The sequence below is a fragment of the Ambystoma mexicanum genome, chromosome 4q, assembly GCF_040938575.1.
Source record: "Ambystoma mexicanum isolate Mex_15411 chromosome 4q, UKY_AmexF1_1, whole genome shotgun sequence".
NCBI classification, from domain to species: Eukaryota; Metazoa; Chordata; class Amphibia; order Caudata; family Ambystomatidae; genus Ambystoma; species Ambystoma mexicanum.
Window position 1 is genome coordinate 436,403,792 of NC_090928.1, and position 21,853 is coordinate 436,425,644.

The 21,853-nt window shown below is 35.7% G+C and overlaps 3 non-coding genes across 3 annotated transcripts; all 3 read right to left on the bottom strand.

Annotated features, from left to right (window-relative positions):
- Positions 1–9,144: 9,144 nt before the first annotated feature.
- On the bottom strand, positions 9,145–9,216 carry TRNAC-GCA (transfer RNA cysteine (anticodon GCA)). The gene has a single exon. It is a non-coding gene; the product is annotated as a tRNA-Cys (tRNA).
- Positions 9,217–16,728: 7,512 nt separating this feature from the next.
- On the bottom strand, positions 16,729–16,800 carry TRNAC-GCA (transfer RNA cysteine (anticodon GCA)). The gene has a single exon. It is a non-coding gene; the product is annotated as a tRNA-Cys (tRNA).
- Positions 16,801–17,690: 890 nt separating this feature from the next.
- Positions 17,691–17,762, bottom strand: TRNAC-GCA (transfer RNA cysteine (anticodon GCA)). The gene has a single exon. It is a non-coding gene; the product is annotated as a tRNA-Cys (tRNA).
- Positions 17,763–21,853: the final 4,091 nt, after the last annotated feature.

Here is a 21,853-nt window from a genome sequence, read left to right on the forward strand (position 1 = left end):
ACAGTGAGGTTTCCATTGCAAGAATTCATACATTTCGTATCACATGTAGATCTTGGAACATGGAAAAAAAAAACTTTTGTCAAATGCACAAATTCTGCAAAACGTAACTGCTTCTCTACTGCAGTTTGTTGATTTTGTGCTAAGAGCATAGTTAAACCCAATTGTTCATTGTTTTTTATATGAAATGATGATATATCCTATTGTTTCTTACAATGCATTGGGTTGAAAAACATTTTAACAGGATCTATTGATGAGGGTAAATGGTTATGAAACAGGAACTTCTTGAACTGTACTCCTACGCTCTACCACTGAGTTAAACCCTTGAATGCTGAAAACTGCCCTTTTTTTAAAACGGTGATAGAGTGGGTGACTGTATGGAACTTGTAGAACTAATGACATCAGTGCACTTCTGGTCAGCTGTACAAATTAATACATTTGATTAAGGGCATATTATTGGTTTCCACCACAGTTTTATAACATTCATATGAGCTTCCAATGGACTATTTCAAACTGATAATATCACAAGTAGAACTTGGGTGAATGTAAAACACAGCTTGTATCATATGAAGTAATCCTAAACAGCTTAATGGTGTTTACCCTATGTTTCAGGTGATGATCAGGAGTATTTCAAATGTAGAAATGTGTTGCTCATTACATCAAATGCTAAGATTGTAAATGTTTTTTTCTATAGGTAAAACAGTTGAACAAGGGGGCACCCAGATTTGAACTAGGGACCTCTTGATCTGCAGTGAAATTCTCTACCACTGAGCTGTACTCCCAGTTCTGAAAAGTTTACCTTTATTAATTCAGTAATATGTACAAAGTGCAAGCAACATGCAATCACCATCAAAGCAATGCATTTTCAGCCACCAAACCCTCCTTATAAGTATATGGGGTGCAAAGGATGTCCTTTATCTGCCTTGGTAAAATACAGTGAGGTTTCCATTGCAAGAATTGATACATTTTGTATCACATGTAGATCTTGGAACATGGAAAAAAAATCTTTTGTCAAATGCACAAATTCTGCAAAATGTAACTGCTTCTCTACTGCAGTTTGTTGATTTTGTGCTAAGCGCATAGTTAAACCCAATTGTTCATTGTTTTGTATATGAAATGATGATATATCCTATTGTTTCTTACAGTGCACAGGGTTGAAAAACATTTTAACAGGATCTATTGAAGAGGGTATATGGTTATGAAACAGGGACTTCTTGAAAAGCACTCCTACGCTCTACCACTGACATAAACCCTTGAATGCTGAAAACTGCCCTTTTTTAAAAAGGTGATAGAGTGGGTGACTGTATGGAACTTGTAGAACTAATGACATCAGTGCACTTCTGGTCAGCTGTACAAATTAATACATTTCATTAAGGGCATATTATTGGTTTCCACCACAGTTTTATAACATTCATATGAGCTTCCAATGGACTATTTCAAACTGATAATATCACCAGTAGGACTTGGGTGAATGTAAAACACAGCTTGTATCATATGAAGAAATCCTAAACAGTTTCATGGTGTTTACCCTATGTTTCAGGAGATGATCAGGAGTATTTCAAATGTAGAAATGTGTTGCTCATTACATCAAATGCTAAGATTGTAAACGTTTTTTTCTACAGGTAAAACAGTTGAACAAGGGGGCACCCAGATTTGAAATAGGGACCTCTTGATCTGCAGTCAAATGCTCTACCACTGAGCTGTACTCCCAGTTCTGAAAAGTTCACCTTTATTAATTCAGTAATATGTACAAAGTGCAAGCAACATGCAATCACCATCAAAGCAATGCATTTTCAGCCACCAAACCCTCCTTATAAGTATATGGGGTGCAAAGGATGTCCTTTATCTGCGTTGGTAAAATACAGTGAGGTTTCCATTGCAAGAATTCATACATTTCGTATCACATGTAGATCTTGGAAAATGGAAAAAAAATCTTTTGTCAAATGCACAAATTCTGCAAAATGTAACTGCTTCTCTACTGCAGTTTGTTGATTTTGTGCTAAGCACATAGTTAAACCCAATTGTTCATTGTTTTGTATATGAAATGTTGATATATCCTATTGTTTCTTACAGTGCATTGGGTTGAAAAACATGTTAACAGTATCTATTGAAGAGGGTATATGGTTATGAAACAGGGACTTCTTGAACTACACTCCTACGCTCTACCACTGACATAAACCCTTGAATGCTGAAAACTGCCCTTTTTTAAAAAGGTGATAGAGTGGGTGACTGTATGGAACTTGTAGAACTAATGACATCAGTGCACTTCTGGTCAGCTGTACAAATTAATACATTTCATTAAGGGCATATTATTGGTTTCCACCACAGTTTTATAACATTCATATGAGCTTCCAATGGACTATTTCAAACTGATAATATCACCAGTAGAACTTGGGTGAATGTAAAACACAGCTTGTATCATATGAAGAAATCCTAAACAGTTTCAAGGTGTTTACCCTATGTTTCAGGTGATGATCAGGAGTATTTCAAATGTAGAAATGTGTTGCTCATTACATCAAATGCTAAGATTGCAAATGTTTTTTTCTACAGGTAAAAGAGTTGGACAAGGGGGCACCCCGATTTGAACTAGGGACCTTTTGATCTACAGTGAAATGCTCTACCCCTGAGCTATACCCCCATTTCTGAACTGATCACCTTTATTTATTCAGTAATATGTACAAAGTGGAAGCAACATGCAATCACCATCAAAGCAATGCATGTTCAGCCACCAAACCCTCCTTATAAGTATCAGGGGTGGGTGCGAAGGATGTCCTTTATCTGCCTTGGTAAAATACAGTGAGGTTTCCATTGCAAGAATTCATACATTTCGTATCACATGTAGATCTTGGAACATGGAAAAAAAATATTTTGTCAAATGCACAAATTCTGCAAAATGTAACTGCTTCTCTACTGCTATTTGTTAATTTTGTGCTAAGAGCATAGTTAAACCCAATTGTTCATTGTTTTGTATATGAAATGATGATATATCCTATTGTTTCTTACAGTGCACAGGGTTGAAAAACATTTTAACAGGATCTATTGACGAGGGTATATGGTTATGAAACAGGGACTTCTTGAACTGCACTCCTATGCTCTTCCACTGAGTTAAACCCTTGAATGCTGAAAACTGCCCTTTTTTAAAAAGGTGATAGAGTGGGTGACTGTATGGAACTTGTAGAACTAATGACATCAGTGCACTTCTGGTCAGCTGTACAAATTAATACATTTCATTAAGGGCATATTATTGGTTTCCACCACAGTTTTATAACATTCATATGAGCTTCCAATGGACTATTTCAAACTGATAATATCACCAGTAGAACTAGGGTGAATGTAAAACACAGCTTGTATCATATGAAGAAATCCTAAACAGTTTCATGGTGTTTACCCTATGTTTCAGGAGATGATCAGGAGTATTTCTAATGTAGAAATATGTTGCTCATTACATAAAATGCTAAGATTGTAAATGTTTTCATCAATTTATTTAATTAAAAAAATATTTCTACATGTAAAACAGTTGAACAAGGGGGCACCCAGATTTGAACTAAGGACCTCTTGACATGCAGTCAAATGCTCTACCACTGAGCTATACCCCCAGTTCTGAAAAGTTCACCTTTATTAAGTCAGTAATATGTACAAAGTGCAAGCAACATGCAATCACCATCAAAGCAATGCATTTTCAGCCACCAAACCCTCCTTATAAGTATATGGGGTGCAAAGGATGTCCTTTATCTGCCTTGGTAAAATACAGTGAGGTTTCCATTGCATTAATTCAACATTTCGTATCACATGTAGATCTTGGAACATGGAAAAAAAACTTTTGTCAAATGCACACATTCTGCAAAACGTAACTGATTCTCTACTGCATTTTGTTGATCTTGTGCTAAGAGCATAGTTAAACCCAATTGTTCATTGTTTTGTATATGAAATGATGATATATCTTATTGTTTCTTACAGTGCATTGGGTTAAAAAATACATTTTAACAGGATCTATTGACGAGGGTATATGGTTATGAAACAGGGACTTCTTGAACTGCACTCCTATGCTCTTCCACTGATTTAAACCCTTGAATGCTGAAAACTGCCCTTTTTTAAAAAGGTGATAGAGTGGGTGACTGTATGGAACTTGTAGAACTAATGACATCAGTGCACTTCTGGTCAGCTGTACAAATGAATACATTTCATTAAGGGCATATTATTGGTTTCCACCACAGTTTTATAACATTCAAATGAGCTTCCAATGGACTATTTCAAACGGATAATATCACCAGTAGAACTTGGGTGAATGTAAAACACAGCTTGTATCATATGAAGAAATCCTAAACAGTTTCATGGTGTTTACCCTATGTTTCAGGACATGATCAGGAGTATTTCAAATGTAGAAATGTGTTGCTCATTACATCAAATGCTAAGATTGTAAATGTTTTTTTCCTACAGGTAAAACAGTTGAACAAGGGGGCACCCAGATTTGATCTAAGGACTTCTTGATCTGCAGTCAAATGCTCTACCACTGAGCTTTACCCCCAGTTCTAAAAAGTGCACCTTTATTAATTCAGTAATATGTACAAAGTGCAAGCAACATGCAATCACCATCAAAGCAATGCATTTTCAGCCACCAAACCCTCCTTATAAGTATAAGGGGTACAAAAATGTCCTTTATCTGCCTTGGTAAAATACAGTGAGGTTTCCATTGCAAGAATTTATACATTTCGTATCACATGTAGATCTTGGAACATGGAAAAAAAATCTTTTGTCAAATGCACAAATTCTGCAAAATGTAACTGCTTCTCTACTGCAGTTTGTTGATTTTGTGCTAAGAGCATAGTTAAACCCAATTGTTCATTGTTTTGTATATGAAATGATGATATATCCTATTGTTTCTTACAGTGCATTGGGTTGAAAAACATTTTAACAGGATCTATTGAAGAGGGTATATGGTTATGAAACAGGGACTTCTTGAACTACACTCCTACGCTCTACCACTGGCATAAACCCTTGAATGTTGAAAACTGCCCTTTTTTAAAAAGGTGATAGAGTGGGTGACTGTATGGAACTTGTAGAACTAATGACATCAGTGCACTTCTGGTCATCTGTACAAATTAATACATTTCATTAAGGGCATATTATTGGTTTCCAACACAGTTTTATAACATTCATATGAGCTTCCAATGGACTATTTCAAACGGATAATATCACCAGTAGAACTTGGGTGAAAGTAAAACACAGCTTGTATCATATGAAGAAATCCTAAACAGTTTCATGGTGTTTACCCTATGTTTCAGGAGATGATCAGGAGTATTTCAAATGTAGAAATGTGTTGCTCCTTACATAAAATGCTAAAATTGTAAATGTTATCTTCAATTTATTTAATTAAAAAAAATGTCCACAGGTAAAACAGTTGAACAAGGGGGCACCCAGAATTGAACAAGGGACCTCTTGATCTGCAGTCAAATGCTCTACCACTGAGCTATACCCCCAGATCTCAAAACTTCACCTTTATTAATTCTGTAATATGTACAAAGTGCAAGCAACATGTAATAACCATCAAAGCAATGCTTTTCAGCAACCAAACACTCCTTATAAGTATATGGGGTCCGAAGGATTTCCTTTATCTGCCTTGGTAAAATACAGTGAGGTTTCCATTGCAAGAATTCATACATTTCGTATCACATGTAGATTCTGGAACATGGAAAAAAATCTTTTGTCAAATGCACAAATTCTGCAAAATGTAACTGCTTCTCTACTGCAGTTTGTTGATGTTGTGCTAAGAGCATAGTTAAACCCAATTGTTCATTGTTTTGTATATGAAATGATGATATATCCTATTGTTTCTTACAGTGCATTGGGTTGAAAAACATTTTAACAGTATCTGTTGAAGAGGGTATATGGTTATGAAACAGGGACTTCTTGAACTACACTCCTACGCTCTACCACTGACATAAACCCTTCAATGTTGAAAACTGCCCTTTTTTAAAAAGGTGATAGAGTGGGTGACTCTATGGAACTTGTAGAACTAATGGCATCAGTGCACTTCTGGTCAGCTGTACAAATTAATACATTTCATTAAGGGCACATTATTGGTTTCCACCACAGTTTTATAACATTCATATGAGCTTCCAATGGACCATTTCAAACTGATCATATGACCAGTAGAACTTGGGTGAATGTAAAACACAGCTTGTATCATATGAAGAAATCCTAAACAGCTTAATGGTGTTTACCCTATGTTTCAGGTGATGATCAGGAGTATTTCAAATGTAGAAATGTGTTGCTCATTACATAAAATGCTAAGATTGTAAATGTTTACTTCAATTTATTTAATTGATAAATATTTCTACAGGTAAAACAGTTGGACAAGGGGGCACCCAGATTTGAACTAGGGATCTCTTGATCTGCAGTGAAATGCACTACCCCTGAGCTATAACCCCATTTCTAAAATGGTCACCTTTATTTATTCAGTAATATGTCAAAGTGGAAGCAACATGCAATCACCATCAAAGCAATGCATTTTCAGCCACCAAACCCTCCTTATAAGTATATGGGGTGCGAAGGATGTCCTTTATCTGCGTTGGTAAAATACAGTGAGGTTTCCATTGCAAGAATTCATACATTTCGTATCACATGTAGATCTTGGAACATGGAAAAAAAACTTTTGTAGAATGCACAAATTCTGCAAAACGTAACTGCTTCTCTACTGCAGTTTGTTGATTTTGTGCTAAGAGCATAGTTAAACCCAATTGTTCCTTGTTTTTTATATGAATTGATGATATATCCTATTGTTTCTTACAATGCATTGGGTTGAAAAACATTTTAACAGGATCTATTGATGAGGGTATATGGTTATGAAACAGGAACTTCTTGAACTGTACTCCTACGCTCTACCACTGAGTTAAACCCTTGAATGCCGAAAACTGCCCTTTTTTAAAAAGGTGATAGAGTGGGTGACTGTATGGAACTTGTAGAACTAATGACATCAGTGCACTTCTGGTCAGCTGTACAAATTAATACATTTGATTAAGGGCATATTATTGGTTTCCACCACAGTTTTATAACATTCATATGAGCTTCCAATGGACTATTTCAAACTGATAATATCACCAGTAGAACTTGGGTGAATGTAAAACACAGCTTGTATCATATGAAGTAATCCTAAACAGCCTAATGGTGTTTACCCTATGTTTCAGGTGATGATCAGGAGTATTTCAAATGTAGAAATGTGTTGCTCATTACATCAAATGCTAAGATTGTAAATGTTTTTTTTTTCTATAGGTAAAACAGTAGAACAAGGGGGCACCCAGATTTGAAATAGGGACCTCTTGATCTGCAGTCAAATGCTCTACCACTGAGCTGTACTCCCAGTTCTGAAAAGTTCACCTTTATTAATTCAGTAATATGTACAAAGTGCAAGCAACATGCAATCACCATCAAAGCAATGCATTTTCAGCCACCAAACCCTCCTTATAAGTATATGGGGTGCAAAGGATGTCCTTTATCTGCGTTGGTAAAATAAAGTGAGGTTTCCATTGCAAGAATTCATACATTTCGTATCACATGTAGATCTTGGAACATGGAAAAAAAATCTTTTGTCAAATGCACAAATTCTGCAAAATGTAACTGCTTCTCTACTGCAGTTTGTTGATTTTGTGCTAAGCACATAGTTAAACCCAATTGTTCATTGTTTTGTATATGAAATGATGATATATCCTATTGTCTCTTACAGTGCATTGGGTTGAAAAACATTTTAACAGGATCTACTGAAGAGGGTATATGGTTATGAAACAGGGACTTCTTGAAAAGCACTCCTACGCTCTACCACTGACATAAACCCTTGAATGCTGAAAACTGCCCTTTTTTAAAAAGGTGATAGAGTGGGTGACTGTATGGAACTTGTAGAACTAATGACATCAGTGCACTTCTGGTCAGCTGTACAAATTAATACATTTCATTAAGGGCATATTATTGGTTTACACCACAGTTTTATAACATTTATAAGAGCTTCCAATGGACTATTTCAAACTAATCATATCACCAATAGAACTTGGGTGAATGTAAAACACAGCTTGTATCATATGAAGAAATCCTAAACAGCTTAATGGTGTTTACCCTATGTTTCAGGTGATGATCAGGAGTATTTCAAATGTAGAAATGTGTTGCTCATTACATCAAATGCTAAGATTGTAAATGTTTTTTTCTACAGGTAAAACAGTTGGACAAGGGGGCACCCAGATTTGAACTAGGGACCTTTTGATCTACAGTGAAATGCTCTACCCCTGAGCTATACCCCCATTTCTGAAATGATCACCTTTATTTATTCAGTAATATGTACAAAGTGGAAGCAACATGCAATCACCATCAAAGCAATGCATGTTCAGCCACCAAACCCTCCTTATAAGTATCAGGGGTGGGTGCGAAGGATGTCCTTTATCTGCCTTGGTAAAATACAGTGAGGTTTCCATTGCAAGAATTCATACATTTCGTATCACATGTAGATCTTGGAACATGGAAAAAAAATCTTTTGTCAAATGCACAAATTCTGCAAAATGTAACTGCTTCTCTACTGCATTTTGTTGATCTTGTGCTAAGAGCATAGTTAAACCCAATTGTTCATTGTTTTGCATATGAAATGATGATATATCTTATTGTTTCTTACAGTGCATTGGGTTAAAAAATAAATTTTAACAGGATCTATTGACGAGGGTATATGGTTATGAAACAGGGACTTCTTGAACTGCACTCCTATGCTCTTCCACTGATTTAAACCCTTGAATGCTGAAAACTGCCCTTTTTTAAAAAGGTGATAGAGTGGGTGACTGTATGGAACTTGTAGAACTAATGACATCAGTGCACTTCTGGACAGCTGTACAAATTAATACATTTCATTAAGGGCATATTATTGGTTTCCACCACAGTTTTATAACATTCATATGAGCTTCCAATGGACTATTTCAAACTGATAATATCACCAGTAGAACTTGGGTGAATGTAAAACACAGCTTGTATCATATGAAGAAATCCTAAACAGTTTCATGGTGTTTACCCTATGTTTCAGGAGATGATCAGGAGTATTTCAAATGTAGGAATGTGTTGCTCATTACATCAAATGCTAAGATTGTAAACGTTTTTTTCTACAGGTAAAACAGTTGAACAAGGGGGCACCCAGATTTGAACTAGGGACCTCTAGATCTGCAGTCAAATGCTCTACCACTGAGCTATACCCCCAGTTCTGAAAAGTTCACCTTTATTAATTTAGTAATATGTACAAAGTGCAAGCAACATGCAATCACCATCAAAGCATGTGATTTGCATCATTTTTAGCCACCAAACCCTCTTTTTAAGTATATGAGGTGCGAAGGATGTCTTTTATCTGCCTTGGTAAAATACAGTGAGGTTTCCATTGCAAGAATTCATACATTTCGTATCACATGTAGATCTTGGAACATGGAAAAAAAATCTTTTGTCAAATGCACAAATTCTGCAAAATGTAACTGCTTCTCTACTGCAGTTTGTTGATTTGGTGCTAAGAGTATAGTTAAACCCAATTGTTCATTGTTTTGTACATGAAATGATGATATATCCTATTGTTTCTTACAGTGCATTGGGTTGAAAAAAAATTTAACAGGATCTATTGAAGAGGGTATATGGTTATGAAACAGGGACCACTTGAACTACAATCCTACGCTCTACCACTGACATAAACCCTTGAATGTTGAAAACTGCCCTTTTTTAAGAAGGTGATAGAGTGGGTGACTGTATGGAACTTGTATAACTAATGACATCAGTGCACTTCTGGTCAGCTGTACAAATTAATACATTTCATTAAGGGCATGTTATTGGTTTCCACCACAGTTTTATAACATTCATATGAGCTTCCAATGGACTATTTCAAACTGATAATATCACCAGTAGAACTTGGGTGAATGTAAAACACAGCTTGTATCATATGAAGAAATCCTAAACAGTTTCATGGTGTTTACCCTATGTTTCAGGAGATGATCAGGAGTATTTCAAATGTAGAAATGTGTTGCTCATTACATCAAATGCTAAGATTGTAAATGTTTTTTTCTACAGGTAAAACAGTTGAACAAGGGGGCACCCAAATGTGAACTAGGGACTTCTTGATCTGCAGTCAAATGCTCTACCACTGAGCTATACCCCCCGTTCTGAAAAGTTCACCTTTATTAATTCAGTAATATGTACAAAGTGCAAGCAACATGCAATCACCATCAAAGCAATGCATGTTCAGCCACCAAACCCTCCTTATAAGTATCAGGGGTGCGAAGGATGTCCTTTATCTGCCTTGGTAAAATACAGTGAGGTTTCCATTGCAAGAATTCATACATTTTGTATCACATGTAGATCTTGGAAAATGGAAAAATAATCTTTTGTCAAATGCACAAATTCTGCAAAATGTAACTGCTTCTTTACTGCAGTTTGTTGGTTTTGTGCTAAGAGCATAGTTAAACCCAATTGTTCATTGTTTTGTATATGAAATGATGATATATCCTATTGTTTCTTACAGTGCACAGGGTTGAAAAACATTTTAACAGGATCTATTGAAGAGGGTATATGGTTATGAAACAGGGACTTCTTGAAAAGCACTCCTACGCTCTACCACTGACATAAACCCTTGAATGCTGAAAACTGCCCTTTTTTAAATAGGTGATAGAGTGGGTGACTGTATGGAACTTGTAGAACTAATGACATCAGTGCACTTCTGGTCAACTGTACAAATGAATACATTTCATTAAGGGCGTATCATTGGTTTCCACCACAGTTTTATAACATTCATATGAGCTTCCAATGGACTATTTCAAACTGATAATATCACCAGCAGAACTTGGGTGAATGTAAAACACAGCTTGTATCATATGAAGAAATCCTAAACAGTTTCATGGTGTTTACCCTATGTTTCAGGAGATGATCAGGAGTATTTCTAATATAGAAATGTGTTGCTCATTACATAAAATGCTAAGATTGTAAATGTTTTCTTCAATTTATTTAATTAAAAAAATATTTCTACAGGTAAAACAGTTGAACAAGGGGGCACCCAGATTTGAACTAGAGACCACTTGATCTGCAGCCAAATGCTCTACCACTGAGCTATGCACTCAGTTCTGAAAAGTACACCTTTATTAATTCAGGAATATGTACAAAGTGGAAGCAACATGCAATCACCATCAAAGCAATGCATGTTCAGCCACCAAACCCTCCTTATAAGTATCAGGGGTGCGAAGGATGTCCTTTATCTGCCTTGGTAAAATACAGTGAGGTTTCCATTGCAAGAATTCATACATTTCGTATCACATGTAGATCTTGGAACATGGAAAAAAAATCTTTTGTCAAATGCACAAATTCTGCAAAATGTAACTGCTTCTCTACTGCAGTTTGTTGATTTTGTGCTAAGAGCATAGTTAAACCCAATTGTTTATTGTTTTGTATATGAAATGATGATATATCCTATTGTTTCTTACAGTGCACAGGGTTGAAAAACATTTTAACAGGATCTATTGAAGAGGGTATATGGTTATGAAACAGGGACTTCTTGAAAAGCACTCCTACGCTCTACCACTGACATAAACCCTTGAATGCTGAAAACTGCCCTTTTTTAAAAAGGTGATAGAGTGGGTGACTGTATGGAACTTGTAGAACTAATGACATCAGTGCACTTCTGGTCAACTGTACAAATGAATACATTTCATTAAGGGCATATCATTGGTTTCCACCACAGTTTTATAACATTCATATGTGCTTCCAATGGACTATTTCAAACTGATAATATCACCAGCAGAACTTGGGTGAATGTAAAACACAGCTTGTATCAAATGAAGAAATCCTAAACAGTTTCATGGTGTTTACCCTATGTTTCAGGAGATGATCAGGAGTATTTCTAATGTAGAAATATGTTGCTCATTACATAAAATGCTAAGATTGTAAATGTTTTCATCAATTTATTTAATTAAAAACATATTTCTACAGGTAAAACAGTTGAACAAGGGGGCACCCAGATTTGAACAAGGGACCTCTTGATATGCAGTCAAATGCTCTACCACTGAGCTATACCCCCAGTTCGAAGTTCACCTTTATTAATTCAGTAATAGGTACAAAGTGCAAGCAACATGCAATCACCATCAAAGCATGTGATGTGCATCATTTTTAGCCACCAAACCCTCTTTTTAAGTATATGGGGTACAGAAGATGTCCTTTATCTGCCTTGGTAAAATACAGTGAGGTTTCCATTGCATTAATTCATACATTTCGTATCACATGTAGATCTTGGAACATGGAAAAAAAACTTTTGTCAAATGCACACATTCTGCAAAACGTAACTGTTTCTCTACTGCATTTTGTTGATCTTGTGCTAAGAGCATAGTTAAACCCAATTGTTCATTGTTTTGTATATGAAATGATGATATATCTTATTGTTTCTTACAGTGCATTGGGTTAAAAAATACATTTTAACAGGATCTATTGACGAGGGTATATGGTTATGAAACAGGGACTTCCTGAACTGCACTCCTATGCTCTTCCACTGAGTTAAACCCTTGAATGCTGAAAACTGCCCTTTTTTAAAAAGGTGATAGAGTGGGTGACTGTATGGAACTTGTAGAACTAATGACATCAGTGCACTTCTGGTCAGCTGTACAAATTAATACATTTCATTAAGGGCATATTATTGGTTTCCACCACAGTTTTATAACATTCATATGAGCTTCCAACGGACTATTTCAAACTGATAATATCACCAGTAGAACTTGGGTGAATGTAAAACACAGCTTGTATCATATGAATAAATCCTAAACAGTTTCATGGTGTTTACCCTATGTTTCAGGAGATGATCAGGAGTATTTCAAATGTAGAAATGTGTTGCTCATTACATCAAATGCTAAGATTGTAAAAGTTTTTTTCTACAGGTAAAACAGTTGGACAAGGGGGCACCCAGATTTGAAATAGGGACCTTTTGATCTACAGTGAAATGCTCTACCCCTGAGGTATACCCCCATTTCTGAAATGATCACCTTTATTTATTCAGTAATATGTACAAAGTGGAAGCAACATGCAATCACCATCAAAGCAATGCATGTTCAGCCACCAAACCCTCCTTATAAGTATCAGGGGTGCGAAGGATGTCCTTTATCTGCCTTGGTAAAATACAGTGAGGTTTCCATTGCAAGAATTCATACATTTTGTATCACAAGTAGATCTTGGAACATGGAAAAAAAATCTTTTGTCAAATGCACAAATTCTGCAAAATGTAACTGCTTCTTTACTGCAGTTTGTTGATTTTGTGCTAAGAGCATAGTTAAACCGAATTGTTCATTGTTTTGTATATGAAATGATGATATATCCTATTGTTTCTTACAGTGCACAGGGTTGAAAAACATTTTAACAGGATCTATTGAAGAGGGTATATGGTTATGAAACAGGGACTTCTTGAAAAGCACTCCTACGCTCTGCCACTGACATAAACCCTTGAATGCTGAAAACTGCCCTTTTTTAGAAAGGTGATAGAGTGGGTGACTGTATGGAACTTGTAGAACTAATGACATCAGTGCACTTCTGGTCAACTGTACAAATGAATACATTTCATTAAGGGCGTATCATTGGTTTCCACCACAGTTTTATAACATTCATATGAGCTTCCAATGGACTATTTCAAACTGATAATATCACCAGCAGAACTTGGGTGAAAGTGAAACACAGCTTGTATCATCTGAAGAAATCCTAAACAGTTTCATGGTGTTTACCCTATGTTTCAGGAGATGATCAGGAGTATTTCTAATGTAGAAATATGTTGCTCATTACATAAAATACTAAGATTGTAAATGTTTTCATCAATTTATTTAATTAAAAACATATTTCTACAGGTAAAACAGTTGAACTAGGGGGCACCCAGATTTGAACTATGGACCTCTTGATATGCAGTCAAATGCTCTACCACTGAGCTATACCCCCAGTTCTGAAAAGTTCACCTTTATTAATTCAGTAATATGTACAAAGTGCAAGCAACATGCAATCACCATCAAAGCATGTGATTTGCATCATTTTTAGCCACCAAACCCTCTTTTTACGTATATGGGGTACAAAAGATGTCCTTTATCTGCCTTGGTAAAATACAGTGAGGTTTCCATTGCATTAATTCATACATTTCGTATCACATGTAGATCTTGGAACATGGAAAAAAAACTTTTGTCAAATGCACACATTCTGCAAAACGTATCTGTTTCTCTACTGCATTTTGTTGATCTTGTGCTAAGAGCATAGTTAAACCCAATTGTTCATTGTTTTGTATATGAAATGATGATATATCTTATTGTTTCTTACAGTGCATTGGGTTAAAAAATACATTTTAACAGGATCTATTGAAGAGGGTATATGGTTATGAAACAGGGACTTCTTGAACTGCACTCCTATGCTCTTCCACTGAGTTAAACCCTTGAATGCTGAAAACTGCCCTTTTTTAAAAAGGTGATAGAGTGGGTGACTGTATGGAACTTGTAGAACTAATGACATCCGTGCACTTCTGGTCTGCTGTACAAATTAATACATTTCATTAAGGGCATATTATTGGTTTCCACCACCGTTTTATGACATTCATATGAGCTTCCAATGGATTATTTCAAACTGATAATATCACCAGTAGAACTTGGGTGAATGTAAAACACAGCTTGTATCATATGAAGAAATCCTAAACAGTTTCATGGTGTTTACCCTATGTTTCAGGAGATGATCAGGAGTATTTCAAATGTAGAAATGTGTTGCTCATTACATAAAATGCTAAGATTGTAAATGTTTTCTTCAATTTATTTAATTAAAAAAATATTTCTACAGGTAAAACAGTTGAACAAGGGGGCACCCAGATTTGAACTAGAGACCACTTGATCTGCAGCCAAATGCTCTACCACTGAGCTACGCACTCAGTTCTGAAAAGTACACCTTTATTAATTCAGGAATATGTACAAAGTGGAAGCAACATGCAATCACCATCAAAGCAATGCATGTTCAGCCACCAAACCCTCCTTATAAGTATCAGGGGTGCGAAGGATGTCCTTTATCTGCCTTGGTAAAATACAGTGAGGTTTCCATTGCAAGAATTCATACATTTCGTATCACATGTAGATCTTGGAACATGGAAAAAAAATCTTTTGTCAAATGCACAAATTCTGCAAAATGTAACTGCTTCTCTACTGCAGTTTGTTGATTTTGTGCTAAGAGCATAGTTAAACCCAATTGTTTATTGTTTTGTATATGAAATGATGATATATCCTATTGTTTCTTACAGTGCACAGGGTTGAAAAACATTTTAACAGGATCTATTGAAGAGGGTATATGGTTATGAAACAGGGACTTCTTGAAAAGCACTCCTACGCTCTACCACTGACATAAACCCTTGAATGCTGAAAACTGCCCTTTTTTAAAAAGGTGATAGAGTGGGTGACTGTATGGAACTTGTAGAACTAATGACATCAGTGCACTTCTGGTCAACTGTACAAATGAATACATTTCATTAAGGGCATATCATTGGTTTCCACCACAGTTTTATAACATTCATATGTGCTTCCAATGGACTATTTCAAACTGATAATATCACCAGCAGAACTTGGGTGAATGTAAAACACAGCTTGTATCAAATGAAGAAATCCTAAACAGTTTCATGGTGTTTACCCTATGTTTCAGGAGATGATCAGGAGTATTTCTAATGTAGAAATATGTTGCTCATTACATAAAATGCTAAGATTGTAAATGTTTTCATCAATTTATTTAATTAAAAACATATTTCTACAGGTAAAACAGTTGAACAAGGGGGCACCCAGATTTGAACAAGGGACCTCTTGATATGCAGTCAAATGCTCTACCACTGAGCTATACCCCCCGTTCGAAGTTCACCTTTATTAATTCAGTAATAGGTACAAAGTGCAAGCAACATGCAATCACCATCAAAGCATGTGATGTGCATCATTTTTAGCCACCAAACCCTCTTTTTAAGTATATGGGGTACAGAAGATGTCCTTTATCTGCCTTGGTAAAATACAGTGAGGTTTCCATTGCATTAATTCATACATTTCGTATCACATGTAGATCTTGGAACATGGAAAAAAAACTTTTGTCAAATGCACACATTCTGCAAAACGTAACTGTTTCTCTACTGCATTTTGTTGATCTTGTGCTAAGAGCATAGTTAAACCCAATTGTTCATTGTTTTGTATATGAAATGATGATATATCTTATTGTTTCTTACAGTGCATTGGGTTAAAAAATACATTTTAACAGGATCTATTGACGAGGGTATATGGTTATGAAACAGGGACTTCCTGAACTGCACTCCTATGCTCTTCCACTGAGTTAAACCCTTGAATGCTGAAAACTGCCCTTTTTTAAAAAGGTGATAGAGTGGGTGACTGTATGGAACTTGTAGAACTAATGACATCAGTGCACTTCTGGTCAGCTGTACAAATTAATACATTTAATTAAGGGCATATTATTGGTTTCCACCACAGTTTTATAACATTCATATGAGCTTCCAACGGACTATTTCAAACTGATAATATCACCAGTAGAACTTGGGTGAATGTAAAACACAGCTTGTATCATATGAAGAAATCCTTAACAGTTTCATGGTGTTTACCCTATGTTTCAGGAGATGATCAGGAGTATTTCAAATGTAGAAATGTGTTGCTCATTACATCAAATGCTAAGATTGTAAACGTTTTTTTCTACAGGTAAAACAGATGAAGGGGGCACCCAGATTTGAACTAGGGACCTCTTGATCTGCAGTCAAATGCTCTACCACTGAGCTATACCCCCAGTTCTGAAATGTTCACCTTTATTAATTCAGTAATATGTACAAAGTGCAAGCAACATGCAATCACCATCAAAGCATGTGATTTGCATCATTTTCAGCCACCAAACCCTCCATATAAGTATATGAGGTGCGAAGGATGTCCTTTATCTGCTTTGGTAAAATACAGTGAGGTTTCCATTGCAAGAATTCATACATTTCGTATCACATGTAGATCTTGGAACATGGAAAAAAAATCTTTTGTCAAATGCACAAATTCTGCAAAATGTAACTGCTTCTCTACTGCAGTTTGTTGATTTTGTGCTAAGAGCATAGTTAAACCCAATTGTTCATTGTTTTGTATATGAAATGATGATATATCCAATTGTTTCTTACAGTGCACTGGGTTGAAAAACATTTTAACAGGATCTATTGAAGAGGTATATGGTTATGAAACAGGGACTTCTTGAAAAGCACTCCTACGCTCTACCACTGACATATACCCTTGAATGCTGAAAACTGCCCTTTTTTAAAAAGGTGATAGAGTGGGTGACTGTATGGAACTTGTAGAACTAATGACATCAGTGCACTTCTGGTCAGCTGTAAAAATTAATACATTTCATTAAGGGCATGTTATTGGTTTCCACCACAGTTTTATAACATTCATATGAGCTTCCAATGGACTATTTCAAACTAATCATATCACCAATAGAACTTGGTTGAATGTAAAACACAGCTTGTATCATATGAAGAAATCCTAAACAGCATAATGGTTTTTACCCTATGTTTCAGGTAATGATCAGGAGTATTTCAAATGTAGAAATGTGTTGCTCATTACATAAAATGCTAAGATTGTAAATGTTTACTTCAATTTATTTAATTAAACAAATATTTCTACATATAAAACAGTTGAACAAGGGGGCACCCAGATTTGAACTAGGGACCTCTTGATCTGCAGTCAAATGCTCTACCACTGAGCTATACCCCCAGTTCTGACAAGTTTACCTTTATTAATTCAGTAATATGTACAAAGTGCAAGCAACATGCAATCACCATCAAAGCAATGCATTTTCAGCCACCAAACCCTCCTTATAAGTATATGAGGTGCAAAGGATGTCCTTTATCTGCCTTGGTAAAATACAGTGAGATTTCCATTGCAAGAATTCATACATTTCGTATCACATGTACATCTTGGAACATGGAAAAAAATCTTTGTCAAATGCACACATTCTGCAAAATGTAACTGCTTCTCTACTGCAGTTTGTTGATTTTGTGCTAAGAGCATAGTTAAATCCAATTGTTCATTGTTTTGTATATGAAATGATGATATATCCTATTGTTTCTTACAGTGCATTGGGTTGAAAAACATTTTAACAGGATCTATTGAAGAGGGAATATGGTTATGAAACAGGGACTTCTTGAACTACACTCCTACGCTCTACTACTGACATACACCCTTGAATGTTGAAAACTGCCATTTTTTAAAAAGGTGATAGAGTGGGTGACTGTATGGAACTTGTAGAACTAATGTCATCAGTGCACTTCTGGTCAGCTGTACAAATTAATACATTTCATTAAGGGCATATTATTGGTTTCCACCACAGTTTTATAACATTCATATGAGCTTCCAATGGACTATTTCAAACTGATAATATCACCAGTAGAACTTGGGTGAATGTAAAACACAGCTTGTATCATATGAAGAAATCCTAAACAGCTTAATGGTGTTTACCCTATGTTTCAGGTGATGATTAGGAGTATTTCAAATGTAGAAATGTGTTGCTCATTACATAAAATGCTAAGATTGTAAATCTTTTTTTCTACAGGTAAAAAAGTTGAACAAGGGGGCACCCAAATTTGAACTAGGGACCTCTTGATCTGCAGTCAAATTCTTTACCACTGAGCTATACCCCCAGTTCTGAAAACTTCACCTTTATTAATTCTGTAATATGTACAAAGTGCAAGCAACATGCAATCACCATCAAAGCAATGCATGTTCAGCCACCAAACCCTCCTTATAAGTATCAGGGGTGCGAAGGATGTCCTTTATCTGCCTTGGTAAAATACAGTGAGGTTTCCATTGCAAGAATTCATACATTTTGTATCACATGTAGATCTTGGAAAATGGAAAAATAATCTTTTGTCAAATGCACAAATTCTGCAAAATGTAACTGCTTCTTTACTGCAGTTTGTTGGTTTTGTGCTAAGAGCATAGTTAAACCCAATTGTTCATTGTTTTGTATATGAAATGATGATATATCCTATTGTTTCTTACAGTGCACAGGGTTGAAAAACATTTTAACAGGATCTATTGAAGAGGGTATATGGTTATGAAACAGGGACTTCTTGAAAAGCACTCCTACGCTCTACCACTGACATAAACCCTTGAATGCTGAAAACTGCCCTTTTTTAAAAAGGTGATAGAGTGGGTGACTGTATGGAACTTGTAGAACTAATGACATCAGTGCACTTCTGGTCAACTGTACAAATGAATACATTTCATTAAGGGCGTATCATTGGTTTCCACCACAGTTTTATAACATTCATATGAGCTTCCAATGGACTATTTCAAACTGATAATATCACCTGCAGAACTTGGGTGAATGTAAAACACAGCTTGTATCATATGAAGAAATCCTAAACAGTTTCATGGTGTTTACCCTATGTTTCAGGAGATGATCAGGAGTATTTCTAATATAGAAATGTGTTGCTCATTACATAAAATGCTAAGATTGTAAATGTTTTCTTCAATTTATTTAATTAAAAAAATATTTCTACAGGTAAAACAGTTGAACAAGGGGGCACCCAGATTTGAACTAGAGACTACTTGATCTGCAGCCAAATGCTCTACCACTGAGCTATGCACTCAGTTCTGAAAAGTCCACCTTTATTAATTCAGGAATATGTACAAAGTGGAAGCAACATGCAATCACCATCAAAGCAATGCATGTTCAGCCACCAAACCCTCCTTATAAGTATCAGGGGTGCGAAGGATGTCCTTTATCTGCCTTGGTAAAATACAGTGAGGTTTCCATTGCAAGAATTCATACATTTCGTATCACATGTAGATCTTGGAACATGGAAAAAAAATCTTTTGTCAAATGCACAAATTCTGCAAAATGTAACTGCTTCTCTACTGCAGTTTGTTGATTTTGTGCTAAGAGCATAGTTAAACCCAATTGTTTATTGTTTTGTATATGAAATGATGATATATCCTATTGTTTCTTACAGTGCACAGGGTTGAAAAACATTTTAACAGGATCTATTGAAGAGGGTATATGGTTATGAAACAGGGACTTCTTGAAAAGCACTCCTACGCTCTACCACTGACATAAACCCTTGAATGCTGAAAACTGCCCTATTTTAAAAAGGTGATAGAGTGGGTGACTGTATGGAACTTGTAGAACTAATGACATCAGTGCACTTCTGGTCAACTGTACAAATGAATACATTTCATTAAGGGCATATCATTGGTTTCCACCACAGTTTTATAACATTCATATGTGCTTCCAATGGACTATTTCAAACTGATAATATCACCAGCAGAACTTGGGTGAATGTAAAACACAGCTTGTATCAAATGAAGAAATCCTAAACAGTTTAATGGTGTTTACCCTATGTTTCAGGAGATGATCAGGAGTATTTCTAATGTAGAAATATGTTGCTCATTACATAAAATGCTAAGATTGTAAATGTTTTCATCAATTTATTTAATTAAAAACATATTTCTACAGGTAAAACAGTTGAACAAGGGGGCACCCAGATTTGAACAAGGGACCTCTTGATATGCAGTCAAATGCTCTACCACTGAGCTATACCCCCAGTTCGAAGTTCACCTTTATTAATTCAGTAATAGGTACAAAGTGCAAGCAACATGCAATCACCATCAAAGCATGTGATGTGCATCATTTTTAGCCACCAAACCCTCTTTTTAAGTATATGGGGTACAGAAGATGTCCTTTATCTGCCTTGGTAAAATACAGTGAGGTTTCCATTGCATTAATTCATACATTTCGTATCACATGTAGATCTTGGAACATGGAAAAAAAACTTTTGTCAAATGCACACATTCTGCAAAACGTAACTGTTTCTCTACTGCATTTTGTTGATCTTGTGCTAAGAGCATAGTTAAACCCAATTGTTCATTGTTTTGTATATGAAATGATGATATATCTTATTGTTTCTTACAGTGCATTGGGTTAAAAAATACATTTTAACAGGATCTATTGACGAGGGTATATGGTTATGAAACAGGGACTTCCTGAACTGCACTCCTATGCTCTTCCACTGAGTTAAACCCTTGAATGCTGAAAACTGCCCTTTTTTAAAAAGGTGATAGAGTGGGTGACTGTATGGAACTTGTAGAACTAATGACATCAGTGCACTTCTGGTCAGCTGTACAAATTAATACATTTCATTAAGGGCATATTATTGGTTTCCACCACAGTTTTATAACATTCATATGAGCTTCCAACAGACTATTTCAAACTGATAATATCACCAGTAGAACTTGGGTGAATGTAAAACACAGCTTGTATCATATGAATAAATCCTAAACAGTTTCATGGTGTTTACCCTATGTTTCAGGAGATGATCAGGAGTATTTCAAATGTAGAAATGTGTTGCTCATTACATCAAATGCTAAGATTGTAAAAGTTTTTTTCTACAGGTAAAACAGTTGGACAAGGGGGCACCCAGATTTGAAATAGGGACCTTTTGATCTACAGTGAAATGCTCTACCCCTGAGGTATACCCCCATTTCTGAAATGATCACCTTTATTTATTCAGTAATATGTACAAAGTGGAAGCAACATGCAATCACCATCAAAGCAATGCATGTTCAGCCACCAAACCCTCCTTATAAGTATCAGGGGTGCGAAGGATGTCCTTTATCTGCCTTGGTAAAATACAGTGAGGTTTCCATTGCAAGAATTCATACATTTTGTATCACAAGTAGATCTTGGAACATGGAAAAAAAAATCTTTTGTCAAATGCACAAATTCTGCAAAATGTAACTGCTTCTTTACTGCAGTTTGTTGATTTTGTGCTAAGAGCATAGTTAAACCGAATTGTTCATTG